This window comes from Equus caballus, chromosome 9 (assembly GCF_041296265.1).
Source record: "Equus caballus isolate H_3958 breed thoroughbred chromosome 9, TB-T2T, whole genome shotgun sequence".
Lineage (NCBI taxonomy): Eukaryota > Metazoa > Chordata > Mammalia > Perissodactyla > Equidae > Equus > Equus caballus.
The window spans coordinates 95411329-95424457 of NC_091692.1; positions in this window are offsets into that span (position 1 = coordinate 95411329).

Sequence of the window (13129 nt, forward strand, 5' to 3'; positions counted from 1 at the left end):
GTCTCCTGCACACACACAAATGCCATGGCAACGGCAACTCCGGGACAACAGCAAAGGAAGTCAGACTGGAATTTGCCAACCCAGAGGGCCGACCATCTGCGAGGCCAACCCTGCAAATGTCGCCTGTTCTAAGAGCTCACTGCAACCCAGCTTTTGCACACAGAAGAGGTGACATTTAAGTGGCATAAGAATAAACAGTGGATGCATGTGAAATCCCTTTAAAGTGTGTATTTTTCTGCCCCAACGTGACTGAGAAAAGGAAGCAACGGGGACTGGATTTGAGCTGGTAGGCAAGCTAGATTTTAGTAATGGGAAATTTAGATCTTCCAGATGGGGAAGGATTCTCCATATAAAAAATGGTCCAGTTAGTTTACATCCATGATTCCATTTGCAAGGCCATCCATCTTTTACAAAGCCCACTTTCTATAGAGGCAAAAATCTGTGTAGATTCGAATCAAAGGCCCCGATGGGTTTAACCCTCTGGGCTTCGGTTTTCACGGGCTTGCCTTTCCTTCTAATAATAATAATAGTTTTCTTTCAGAATATATAACATCTGCTAGGACTGTGCTAAGCCCTTCACCTGCAGTAGCTCATTTACTCTTTGCAGCAAACTTATGAGGAGGTACCACAATTATCTTCCTTCGAAAAATGAGAAAACATGCTAAGAGATGTTGAGTGCCCACGGCCTTCCAGCTAGTAGGAAGAGGAAGAAGTCACTACGCCAGGTCCCCGTCCTGCTCTGGAGCGTGAACTCTCGACCTTCACTGAGGGGTCAAGGCAGCCTGGCTGATGCGCTGGTACAAACGTGCCTCGTAGTTCCCTCACGTGCATTCGGGGGAGCTCTGCACCAGGTGTCCCTAGGGGGCCCTGCTGTGGCCAGTGGCCAGTGGTCTTGGAGCACTGGAGTGCAGTCTAGCAGACCTTGACGCTGGTTTAATTGCTTATCTTTCTACATATCCTCTTCCCCTTGTGTCTAAGCACCAGCCTCGAGAGCAGAGATTATCTCCGTGGCAGAGACGCAACAACGTGGGTTGGTTGAACGCAGGGAGGGCTGGATGGGTGGGTGGTCGGATGACAGAAAACTCAGGGGAACTTCAACAAGCTGGCTGTGTGTGAGCAGCACGCTAGTGCGATGCCCAGGGTTTGTGGGACTCAATGCGCTTACAATTTGGGGAGGGGGCCCTTTTAAGAAAGTGAATACAAAAACAGGAACGCGGCTTTATAAGGGGTCGGTGCAAGTGAGGGGGCCTCGCAGCTTCATTGGCATCGTGGCAAGTTCACCTCTGCTGTTGGTTTTGCTGGAAAACGCAAAGTTGCCGGCTTAGGTGCAAAGAAGCGTGGCCGGAGGACTGCGCTGCCCGCGGTCACGGGCGCTGAGCAGCTGCCGTCCCCACTTCCTCCCGCGCTGACCGCCGACCGCAGGCGGCACTTTCGCCCGAGATTGCTTCCCCTTGCGATCGCAGGTCTGAGGCGGCCCAGGAGAGCCCTGGTCCCCTGCAGCCCCGGCTTTCTCAGCAACTGGCTGCAGCTGCATCAGCCACCGCCCAGCTTTCCAAACCATCCTCCTGCTTTCCAAACCCCCTCCCCAACCCGGCCCAGCTCCATGTGATTTTCCCAGAGGCAGCCACCCGGAGGGAAGGAAGCTGGAAGTGGAGGCCAGGGGACCTGCGTCCCCTTCACTCATCTGTAGGGTCGTAACCTCCGAGTGGGCCTTGGTGTCTGTGGAGATTCGTTTCCAAAACTGCCGTAACAAATTACCACAAACTGCGTGGCTTAAAACAACGCAAATGTATTCTCCCACAGTTCTGGAGCCCGGAAGTCCCAAATCAAGGCGTGGGCAGCTGCCTCGTGGGGCTAGAGGGGAGGAGCGCTCCCGCCTCTTCCGGCTCCTGGTGGGTCCTGGCGTTCCTTGGCTTGTGGCCGCATCCCTGCAGTCTGCCTCTGTCTTCACACGGCCTTCTTCCCTCTGTGTCTTCCCTCTTCTTATAAGGACACCTATCATGGGATGTAAGTCTCACCCTAAATCCAGGACGAACTCCTCTCAAGATCCTTCACCTACATCTGCAAAGACTTTTTCCAAATAAGGTCACATCACAGGAACTGGGGGTTGGGACTTGAACGCATCTTTTTGGGGGACACAATTCAGCCCACTACACATGGGGACAGCCTCCTGGATGGGGAGCCGGGAGAAGGGAGGCACAGAAGCAGAAGGGCTCACAGCTGCTCAAGGTCCCCCCTCCCCCCAGCAGCAGCCCCCCATCCGCGAGAGAGCTTACCCGGGGGCCCACCAACCACGAGGCTGCCTGTCCTGGACGTCTGTCTGCCTCTCTCTGTCTGCGCAGCAAGACCGAGGGCCTCTGTGGGGCGCGGTGCATCTTCCGCCCAGCTGGGGGCCTCCACCTGCGCTCCTTTCTGCTTCCCGCTCTCTTCTCCCGCCTCCCTCCCCTGAGTGGTCCCCCACCCTTTTTACGTTCCCTTTTTCTCATCTCCAGTTCTCCCCTTTCTTGCCAGCTTCCCCGGGGCTCTCCCTGCTCCTTTTCGTGGCCTCTCCCCCTTTTTCTTGCTCCGGGCGAGGATGACGACCATCCGCTGGGTACCCTCTTGGAGGACCCCGAAATGACAGTGAAAGGTGGCAGTAAGGCACCCGCTCCTGAGCCTCCCCCATGGAGGGACTGTGGCCACGCATGGGGTCACTAGTTCCTGTGACATCCCTGTGTGCGGGTGAGCTCACAGCCTGGCCGCAGCTGCCCTGACCTCACCGAGGCTCCTCCTCCCTCAGCCTGTGCGCGTGTCCATCACGGAGGCTCCTCCTCCCTCTGTGTAGGCGCCTGTCCTTCCATCTTTCTCAAGGCCGGCCCAAGGCTCCGCCCCCTGTCCCACCCCCCCCCACACCCTCGGTTCTACTGTACGGCCCAGTTGTCGGTTCACTTGCCACCTCCTCCTGCCTCAGCCCCACTCCAGATCGCAGCCCGCCTCCCCACCCCCGTTTGGTTCCTTCCTAACACTTGCTACTAGTTGGGGAGCCCTTCCCCCTCCTCAGGGTTCCATGGAGGCAAGCCCCTCCACCCCTGGGAGGTAACCTCGCCCCTCCCTCCACCCCTTCCTCTCGGTGCAGCTGGACCCTGAGTCCACAGCCTGTTGCCTTCAAGCCCAGCCTGGCTATGGCCCTCGGGCGGCTCCCCGGGCAGGCTGCGGCGAGGGGGGGGGCGGGGCGTAGGGTACTGGGTGCTCATCCTTGCCTGCGCCCCTCCTGGCCCCTTCCTGGGGTGGTTGCCTTGAATGCAGGGGGATGGTGCAAGAGCCCATCTGGTTCTGAGTCAGAATGTCTCTAACGGCCTCTCATTGCTACTTTCCAGCAACAGAACTGACGTTTTGGTCCTTATCTGCCTTCTGACTCAATTTCTTAATTGAGTCAGAACACAGAGGGGTGAGGAGTGAGATTAGTCAACACTCTCAACCACCCCCCTGGGGGACTCGCTTATTTGCCTGTCTCTGTTTATTTCTGTCGCTTTTCCCCAGGAGCAATGAGGTCTGTGGGGCAGGCCAGGGTCTGGGTGGGTTGCCATCGTCGGACAGCGCCCAGATGCACGGCGATGCTTGGAGAACGCGTGGTCCCCCGTTACAGACAGGGAAGCCAGGGCACAGCGCCGAGGTCGCACAGTGAGGGGGGAGCCGGGATGCAGGTGCGTGTTTTCCAGACCCTGACGTCATGACTCTGCCTCCAGGCTCAGAGAGTCAGTGCTTGACGGGACAGGCAAGTCCTTAGTGGCCTGGGGGAGGTGGGTGTCCTTCCCAGCCCCTTCTCCGGCTTGCTCCACGGGAAGCCCTCCCTTGGGTATCACTTCCTACAGAGGAAGTCTCCTTTGTCTGTGGAAGTGCAAATCTGGCTGTGAGGGGGACCGCCTCGAGGGAGCTATTGTTCCACGCTTCCTTCTTGGCACTGGGCCTTGGTTCCAGAGCTGCTCCAGGCTCCTGGCCTCCTCTGCTGCCCGGCTGCTCCCATCTGGGCTCTCCCAGGGGCCCCTGGGCTGGGATTGCGCTGCGGAAGCAGCCGGTCAGTTAGTCAGTCAACAAATTCTGGATGGGGGCCCTGAGATAACTATGACTCAGTTCCTGCCCTTAAGGAGAAGAAGATGTGGTGAAAGATCCCGAGCCAGACCACTCAGAACCATCCAGAACTATCCAGCCAGCCCTTCGGAACTTCACACCCACAGAGACTGAGAGATGATAAAATGGTTGCTTTTTTAATTGTGGTGAAATACAAATAGCTCAAAATTTACCATCTTGGCCATTTTTAAGTGTCCAGGTCAGTGGCATTAAGTTCCACATTGTTGTGCAGCCATCACCACTGTCCATCTCCAGAACTTTTTCATTTTCCCAAACTGACACTCTGTCCCCATGAAACACTATCCTCCCCGTTCCCCTCCCCCAGCCCTGGCACCCACCATTCTGCATTCTGTCTCCATGAATTTGGCTGCTCCAGGGACCTCATATGAGCAGAATCCTACAGTATTTGTCCTGTTGTGACTGGCTTATCTCACTCAGCATAATGTCTTCAAGGTTCATCCACGTTGTAGCATCTGTCTGAATTTCCCACTTTTAAGGCTGCATAATATTCCTGTGGATGGATGGCCCACATTTGGTTATCCATTTATCAATCCATGGATGGTTGGGTTGTTTCCACCTTTTGGCTGTTGTGAATATTGCTGCTGTAAACATGGGTGAGCAAAATAACTTTGAGATTCTGCTTTCACTTCCTTTGAGTATATACCCAGATGTAGGATCGCTGGATCAGAGGAGAGACAGAGACAGAGATGGAGAGAGATAGAGACAGACAGACACAAAGACAGAGAGGGGGAGAGAGAGACACACGTGCTCATACACACAAAGAGAGAGACAGAGACACAGAGAGAGACAGGGAAAGAGAGACAGAGAGAGATGGAAAGACAGACTGACACATGATGGTCTACCTACTGATCTAGGAGGTGCTGGCGAGAAAAAAATTTGAATATTAAAAATCAGCCTTGTTTGTACCTTAAGCTGGTAAAGTTGACCAAACCTATTTAAATAAGTAAATACCCCACAGGTTGGCATAGGAATTAAGTCAAAATGTTGAAAGCATCAAATACAGTGCCTGGCTTGAGGAGGGCACCGGATAGATAGTTGCTTCTTTCTGTCCCTTCCCCAGGGCTTCCACCATCCTGGGAGTCTGGTCTGTGCTCCCAGGGCCGAGGCTGGGGCCTGACATACAGTAGGCGCTCAAGTGATGCCTGCCAAGTGACTAGGCAGCTGAGTCCAGACCATGGGGGCTCAGGCCCCTGCTTGCCCACCTCGAGCCGGCCCTGAGCCAGGCCTGGTATTCCAGCTCCTGTCGGGCCCTGGACACTGAGAGAGAGAGAGAAGAGACAGAGACAGCGGGACAAAGAGAGACAGAGACAGGGAGAGACAGAAAAAGAGACAGATTGAGAGGGGAAGAGACAGAGAGAGGGAGATGGAGAGAGAGAGAGAAACAGCGTCAGAGAGATGGAGAGAGAGAGAGAAACAGAGAGAGACAAGACAGTCCGCTGAGAGTCCGAGAGATGGAGAGAGGGTCCCTCTGCTTGCTCCAGGCTGTGGGCAGTGGGCCAGCACATCTTTCTCCAAATCGCTTGTTAGACAGCCTCAGTTGGAAGGTTCTTTGATTTCCAGCTCCCTCACTTGTGAAACTGTATAAAGATCTCCCCTGTGCCCCGGGAGTGGGGAGCAGGGTTCCAAGCGCTAATGTGATGACACCGTGTTTGGCCCAAAGAAAACAGCCTAGAGAGGCGGATTCTCACATCAGCACCGTATCATCGAGCGTGAGCTAGCTTGTGGTTAAGGTTCATCTGGGTGGCTTCCAAGGCGAGTCCAAGTTCCTTTGGTTTATGAGATGCACTCATGCCTCTGTGTGTGCGTGTGAGTGTGTGTGTAGACGTGTGGTGTGTGTGTGTTACCACTTGTGGTTTAGTGTGAACGACAGGGCTCTGACTCCCCAACCCTTACCAGACACTGACGTTGACAATTTCCATTTACGCAGCAGTGTTTTTGTCTCCAAATCTTTTCCATATTGATTACATCATTTTAGCATCACAACCCCCAGGAGATGGATATTATTCTAGCTTTAAAGATGGAGAAACAGCAACCTAAAGAGGTAACACAACGTGACATGCTAGGACACAGTAGCTGGGACTTGAATGCAAGCTCTGGGAGTCTGGGTCCTGTTTTTTTTTCCACATGGTGCAGAAACATCCTACCAGGCCCTCAGCTAAGGAGTAAGGGAGACACCTGCGTGAGCAAGATGGGCCTGCCCCAGGAAGTTTGTATTTTGTTGTGGGTGATGGACAGGTGTACCTGGTTCTCTGGAGAGACAATGGGTGTTAAGTGAGATGAGGAAAGAGCCAAGCTTGTGTGAGAACACAGAGCCCCAGATTGAACCTGCCAGGGAAATCCAGGAAGGCTTGCTGGAGGAGGTGTCCCATGAACTGGTCTTTGTGCCAATTAGGCTTTCCATTGGCTGCACGTACCAGCCACGAACCATAGTGGCTTAACCAGTAGGGGTTTATCTTACTCACAAAACAGGAAGCCTGGAAGGAGGCAGCCCAGGGCTGGAGCAGCCCCTTGAGAAGGGGTCACAGAGGAGGCTCCTTCTAGCTTTCTGCTCTACCATCTCTAGAGCGCGGCATTCGTCCTCACTGTCACAAGCCGGCAGCTCTGTCTCTAGGCTTTGGGTTTGCAGTCCGGGCAGGAAGGAGGGGAAGGGTGAAGGTCAAGAAGCAGAAGGTCGGCGGAGTCAGTGCTTCCCATCAGCAAGAAACGGCGTGCTCAGGAGCCCCACGGAGTCGCCTTCCGAGGGGGCCCTGTGGCCACTCTCACTGCAAAGGGGATTTCAACCTGGCACGTGGTCCCCAGGACAATGTCAGGGCTCTCTCAGTAAAGCAAGGAGAGGGCATTGAGTGGGGTCTGCCGTCTGCTGTCTGCTTCCATCTTGTTGGCTGGGTAGGAACTTGGGGCTGTTAGCAGGTGAGTGACAGGTGGAGCCGAGCCCGGAGGAAGGTGGAGGGTAGGGAGTGCAGGGGCACTCCCTGGAAACCGGAGGTGGTTCACTGCGGTCCGGGGGATGAGCGGTTGTGTGTGTGGTTGCGTGCGTATGCACGCATGCACACAGGTGTATGCACGTGTGTCTGTATATGCACACACACGTATGTGTACACGTGTGTGCATGTTGCTGTGAGCAGGTGGGATGAGGAATGAGCTCCGTTGTGAAGGCCTGGAGAAGTTCAGATTGCTTCCATCCCTGGAGCCACTGACCACTGCAGGGGAGTGACTCGGTGGGGTCACGGTGGCCGTGTGGCTGACACTGGGTGAGAGAGAGGGGAGCCTGGAGGCCAGGAGACCAGGGGTGGGGGGCTGTCAGGATGGAGCAGGGGAGAGCCACAAACTAAACGCCAATCACATTCTCAGAAATGTGACCCCAGGTAGGAGGGCGCAGGAGCCTTTCCTGCAGGTGCACCAGGAGGCCATGCAGCCTGGCAGCCAAACCTGTGAGCTCAGGGTCAGGGCGCCTCGGGCCCGGTCCCAGCTCTATCACTTCAGATGCGGCCGACGACTAAATCCTCTGTGCCTCACTCTCCTCACGGACGAAGCAGAGGGAATCATTTTGCCAACACACGGGAGAGGCAGGTGCGATTACGTGAGCAGAGTGCCTGGTATAGAAACACTGAATAAATGTTAGCTACTGTTATGATAATACACAGGCAAAGGCCCATTTTCATCCGACAGCTTACACATGGTTTCCTTTAAGGGCACTCCCCTGTCCAGCCGGGTGTAGGACCAGGTGCACGCTGTATGCCCAGATGCAAGCTCGCACGTTCCCCCTCCTGCACGCGGGAGGAGTGAGCCCCTCGGGCCTGGGCATCTGTGAGCAGCTGCTCTGAAGCTGGGGGCCAGCTGACCCCAGCCAGAGTGCCCTGAGGAGTCATTTCCAGGGTCATTCATACAAAATCTGAGAGGGTGGCATGATTCTATTACCCAGCGCCGTCTTTGCCCTGATGTTCTGCTTCTGTTCTTTCCCGGAGGCCTGTGCCTTTGATCATGGCCCCTTCTTGCCCTCAAATTGCTCGCAATCCAGTGGGGAGACTGATAATCAGAGCAAAGGCAGTCGCTGAACGAGCACTCGAGGTAGGGTGGCTGGTAGTGGGGCCCAGCCCAGCCTTGAGCTCGGAGGAGACTTCCTGGCGAGGCAGCGTGTACACAGAGGGAAGGGGACTCAGTCCCTGGCCCTGAGGGTCCAATGGTCCCCTTGGGGACACAGGCATTTACAACATTGTGTGGTAACTTCTGCTTCTGGCTGTGATGGAGTCACTTGTATGGAAAAAACCCTCCAGCAGAAAACAATTATGAAGCCTGGAAAAAACACAAAACAAAATCTGAGAGATTTGTAGATGAAATAAGTCCATGTGGAGTCGAGGGGCCACAATCCTAGAAAGGGAGAGACGCTGAGGTCAGTGCGACCTTGTCCACTTTCCCCTTCAGGACATAAGCCAATTCAAAGTGTCAGACACAGGCTGGACATGAAGCACCTCTAGCTTCTGCAGCCTCAGAGGCTTGGGGAGTTCAGGGCTACCAACGCAGCGAGGGGTTGGAGAGCCCTGAGCAAAGCAGACCAGAGAGAAGGGAGGCTGGAATTCTGTGCAGCTATTGCCCTCAAGATGTTTGCTGAATGCTGAGCTGCTCACAGGTGAGAGGCCAAGAAATCAAGAAAAATGTGGCTGCTAAGAGGCTAAGACAATAAGCTGAGCTTTGGGGGGTCTCGAGATGCTGAGGAAAGAGAAGATTGGAGCTCAGAGCCATTCAACGAAGTAAACACCCCCAGTTTTCAGCTGAGACCCTTGTTGGCTATGCTTGAGATTAAGAGAAATCAGAAAGACACCAGTCCTTACAAAGCCTGAATCCCGTCTCAGTTTCTCTCGGTTCCTCATTGTACCAAGTGGCTTTGCCCACTCTCACTGCCAGCCAGAAAAAATCAAACCCTCTCTGAGGGAGGGAAAATTCTCCAGAGCCTCTGATTTTTCAAACAGAAAGTGTGACATTTAACTAAAAATGACTAAGCATCTCATCAAACAGAGCCAACGAAAGAAAACCAAAACAAAACTGAAAAATTCAGACAATAGAAACAAACCCACAAGTGATACAAATATTATATTTGAAAATGTGATTAATATGTTGGATACATAGATATTATGATGGAGAATTTCAGAAAACTGGAATGTACAAAAAAGAACCAAGTAGAAATTATACAACTAAAAAAATATAATAACTAAATTTAACAACTCAACATATGGTTTAACGGCAGGTTAGATACAGCAGGAAAGAGGATTGGTGAAATAGAATTTAGATTTGTAGGAAATGTTCACACTGAAGCACGGAAAGGAAAAATAGGATGGAAAATAAAGAAATGAACAGTACAGAGATATGAGGCATTGTGAAAAAGTTTAATATATGTGAAATTACAGTCCTAGGAGGAAAGGAGAGGATAAGCCAGAAGTGATGCTTGAAGAAATAGTGGCTGGCGTTTCCAAGTTGACAAGACACCAAGCCACAGATTCAAGAAACTGCAAATCCCAATCAAGGAGAATAGAAAGAAGATCATACCTAAGCACATCATTACTAAATTAGTGAAAAATAAAGTCAAAGAGAAAACCTTAGATGTAGCCACTGGAAAAGATGCAATCACTTTAAATAGAGCAAGAATAACTAAGAGGGAACTTCTCAAAAGAAACGATGGAAGCCGGAAGACAATCTTCAAAGTGCTGAAAGAAAACTCTTGACAACCTAGAGGTCTATCCTAGGCTAAAATATGCTTCAAAAATGAACATGACGTAAAGATGTTTTTCAGATTGACAAAAGCTGTCAGGATGTGTCACCAACAGACCCACGTTAAAAGAAACACTAATGGTAATTCGTCAGATGAAGGTAGTGATGCAGGACTGGGAAGTACCAGAAAAAGCAAATAAGCAGATAAAACTAAATAAATATTTACTGTTTAAAATAATATTTTCTTATGGGATTTAAAACATATGTAGAATAAAAACTTTTAACAACAGTACAAAAGTCAGGAAAGAGTTTTATGGAGTTTTATGGAGGTCCTTCCATTGTCTGGGAAGTGACAAATGAAAAAAATTATAGTAAACTAAAAAGTCAAGGATGTATTTTGTAATTTCTAAAGTAACTATTAAAAGATATTGACAAAATGCATAATTAACAATCTAATAAAGAGAGAAATAGAATAAAATATATTTGAGTACTCTGATAAAAAGGCAAGAAAGGAGAAAAAAGGCACAAAGAACAGATAGGGTAAACAGAAAACAATAATATGGTAAATTCAAACTCAAATACATCAGTAATTGCTCTAGATGTAAACAGACAAATATTCCAACAACAGACAAAGATTGCCAGACTGGATTGAAAAAAAACCCCAACTACATACTACTTTCAAGAGACACATCTTAAATATAAAGATATGGTTTCAAGGCAAGGGAAAACAGGATTGAAACAAAAAAACAGCTCACTAATTGGGAAAAAATATTTACAAGCCACTTATCCGACAAAGGGTTAATCTCCATAATATACAAAGAACTCACACTGCTTAACAACAAAAAAACAAACAACCCGATCAAAAAATGGGCAGAGGACATGAACAGACATTTCTCAAAAGAAGATATGAATATGGCCAATAGACACATGAAAAGATGTTCATCATCGCTAATCATCAGGGAAATGCAAATCAAAACTACACTAAGATATCACCTTACCCCCGTTAGATTGGCAAAAACATCCAAAACCAAGAACGACAAATGTTGGAGAGGTTGTGGAGAAAGAGGAACCCTCATACACTGTTGGTGGGAATGCAAACTGGTACAGCCACTATGGAAAACAGTATGGAGATTTCTCAAAAAGTTAAAAATAGAAATACCCTATGACCCAGCCATCCCATTACTGGGTATCTATCCTAAGAACCTGATATCAGATATCTCAAGAGTCCGTTGCACCCCTATGTTCATCGCAGCGTTATTTACAATAGCCAAGACGTGGAACCAGCCTACATGCCCAGAAACTGATGATTGGATAAAGAAGATGTGGTATATATACACAATGGAATACTACTCAGCCATAAAAAAAGACGAAATTGGCCCATTCACAACAACGTGGATGGACCTCGAGGGCATTATGTTAAGCGAAATAAGTCAGTCAGAGAAAGACGAACTCTATATGACTCCACTCATAGGTGGAAATTAGTATATTGAGAAGGAGATCTGATCGGTGGTTACCAGGGAAAAGGGGGGGGTGGGGGGAGGGTACGGAGGGGGAAGTGGTGTACCCACAACATGACTAACAAAAATGTACAACTGAAATCTCACAAGGTTGTAATCTATCATAACATTAATAAAAAAAAAATAAAAAAAATAAAATTCAAAGCTAGAAAGAAAAAAATAAATAAATAAATATAAAGATATGGAAAGTGTGAAAGTAAAAGGATGGAAAAACATCCTTTTCAAACACACACACTTACCAAAAGAAAGAAAAAAGAAAAAAGGAAAGGAGAAAGGTGGTACAGTTCAACTAATAACAGACAAAAGACTGACTGGCCTTGATTACGTTATCAATTGCAATGTTCTTGATCTTTAAATATCTCTAAATATGTATAAATATAAAGCAAAAAAAGTTATCAATGAGAACTTATAAATCTGTAATAGGCAGTTTGAAGTGAAAAGCTTATCCACCTCTCAGAATACTGATATGTCTACTGCCACCTAGTGGCAGCATATAATAATTGCAGGGAAAGTGTATGAGCAAAGAGAGTTTTCCCAAGTGTAGTAGTAACCAAAAACCTAAATAAAATAATAGTAAACGTTGGAACCTGGCACCAAGTTGTTCAATAAATATTTGTTGAAGGAAGAGACCGTTGCTAAGCTATTCTGTAAGATGCTTTTGTTTCACAATCCCCATGATTTTTTTCCTCTTATTTTAAAAATAAAATTGTTTCTCTTTGCTTTTACAAATGAAAAGAAAAAAAAAAAAAGAAATAGCAATCATCCATGGTCTCAGTACTCAGTTTCCACAACTAATTCTGATTAACAATCTTAATACATTTTCTCCCAGTCTTTCATTTTAAGAAAAAAATTAAAAAAATAAAAGCAATACCTGTTCATTATAAAGAATTCAAAACGTGCCAAAACCCCCAAAGATGCAAGTCAAAAAAAACAACCCAAATCCCACCAGCCAGAAATAACCATTAACATTATTAGGTGAACATCATTTTGGACAACTCTATCTGCAAATACATAAACAGAAGGATGGGGAAGGAACAGATGGGTAGAAATACTTTTATAAAACCAGAAGAATCATATTTTGGATATTATTTTTCATTTAATTTTACTTGAATTTAACAGAAGAAAAAGAAAGGGAAGTGAATGGAACTTCTGACTTCGTATAAATATTTCTTCTATACAAGAGATATTTTCCCTAAAAGATCCCCTGAGTTTAAGAAATGAAACTGTGGGAACATTAAAAGGTTGAAGTCATTATGATTCTTTTCAAGGACACATTTTCGTTTTTATCTGTAGGGACTGAGTTCTTGCTTGGAGGATGAGTTAACTGGCTCCGCCACCAGCACAAACACACAGTTCCGAAGCTATTGAAGTCTCTCCATACCAGTTGGTACGTATTGGCTGCTGGACTCTCTTCCCAGTGCTCTGCCTCGGTCCTGGCTGCCCCACCCATTAGGGAGTGTCCACTACCAGAACCAACCCCATCCTCCATTTCCCCAGGGATCCAGAGCCACAGGGCAAATGGACTCTGGACCCTTGTCCCGCTCAGTCTTCAACACTTCTGCTTCAACCAAAAATAGCCCAGTGCTCCGCTGTTTTACATACTGGGCATCCACAGAAGGCGTTGTCTGCAGAAAGTGTTCAGCAACCAAGAGGGTTGAAACTGGTTTGAAAACCCCTGCTCGAGCTTAGCTGGCAGGCCCTTGCGGCTTGCACAGTCCTGGAGTTTCAGAGAACAGAGACCTTTTGCCCAAGCGCATGGAGCTCATTAAGTCAAAGTACAC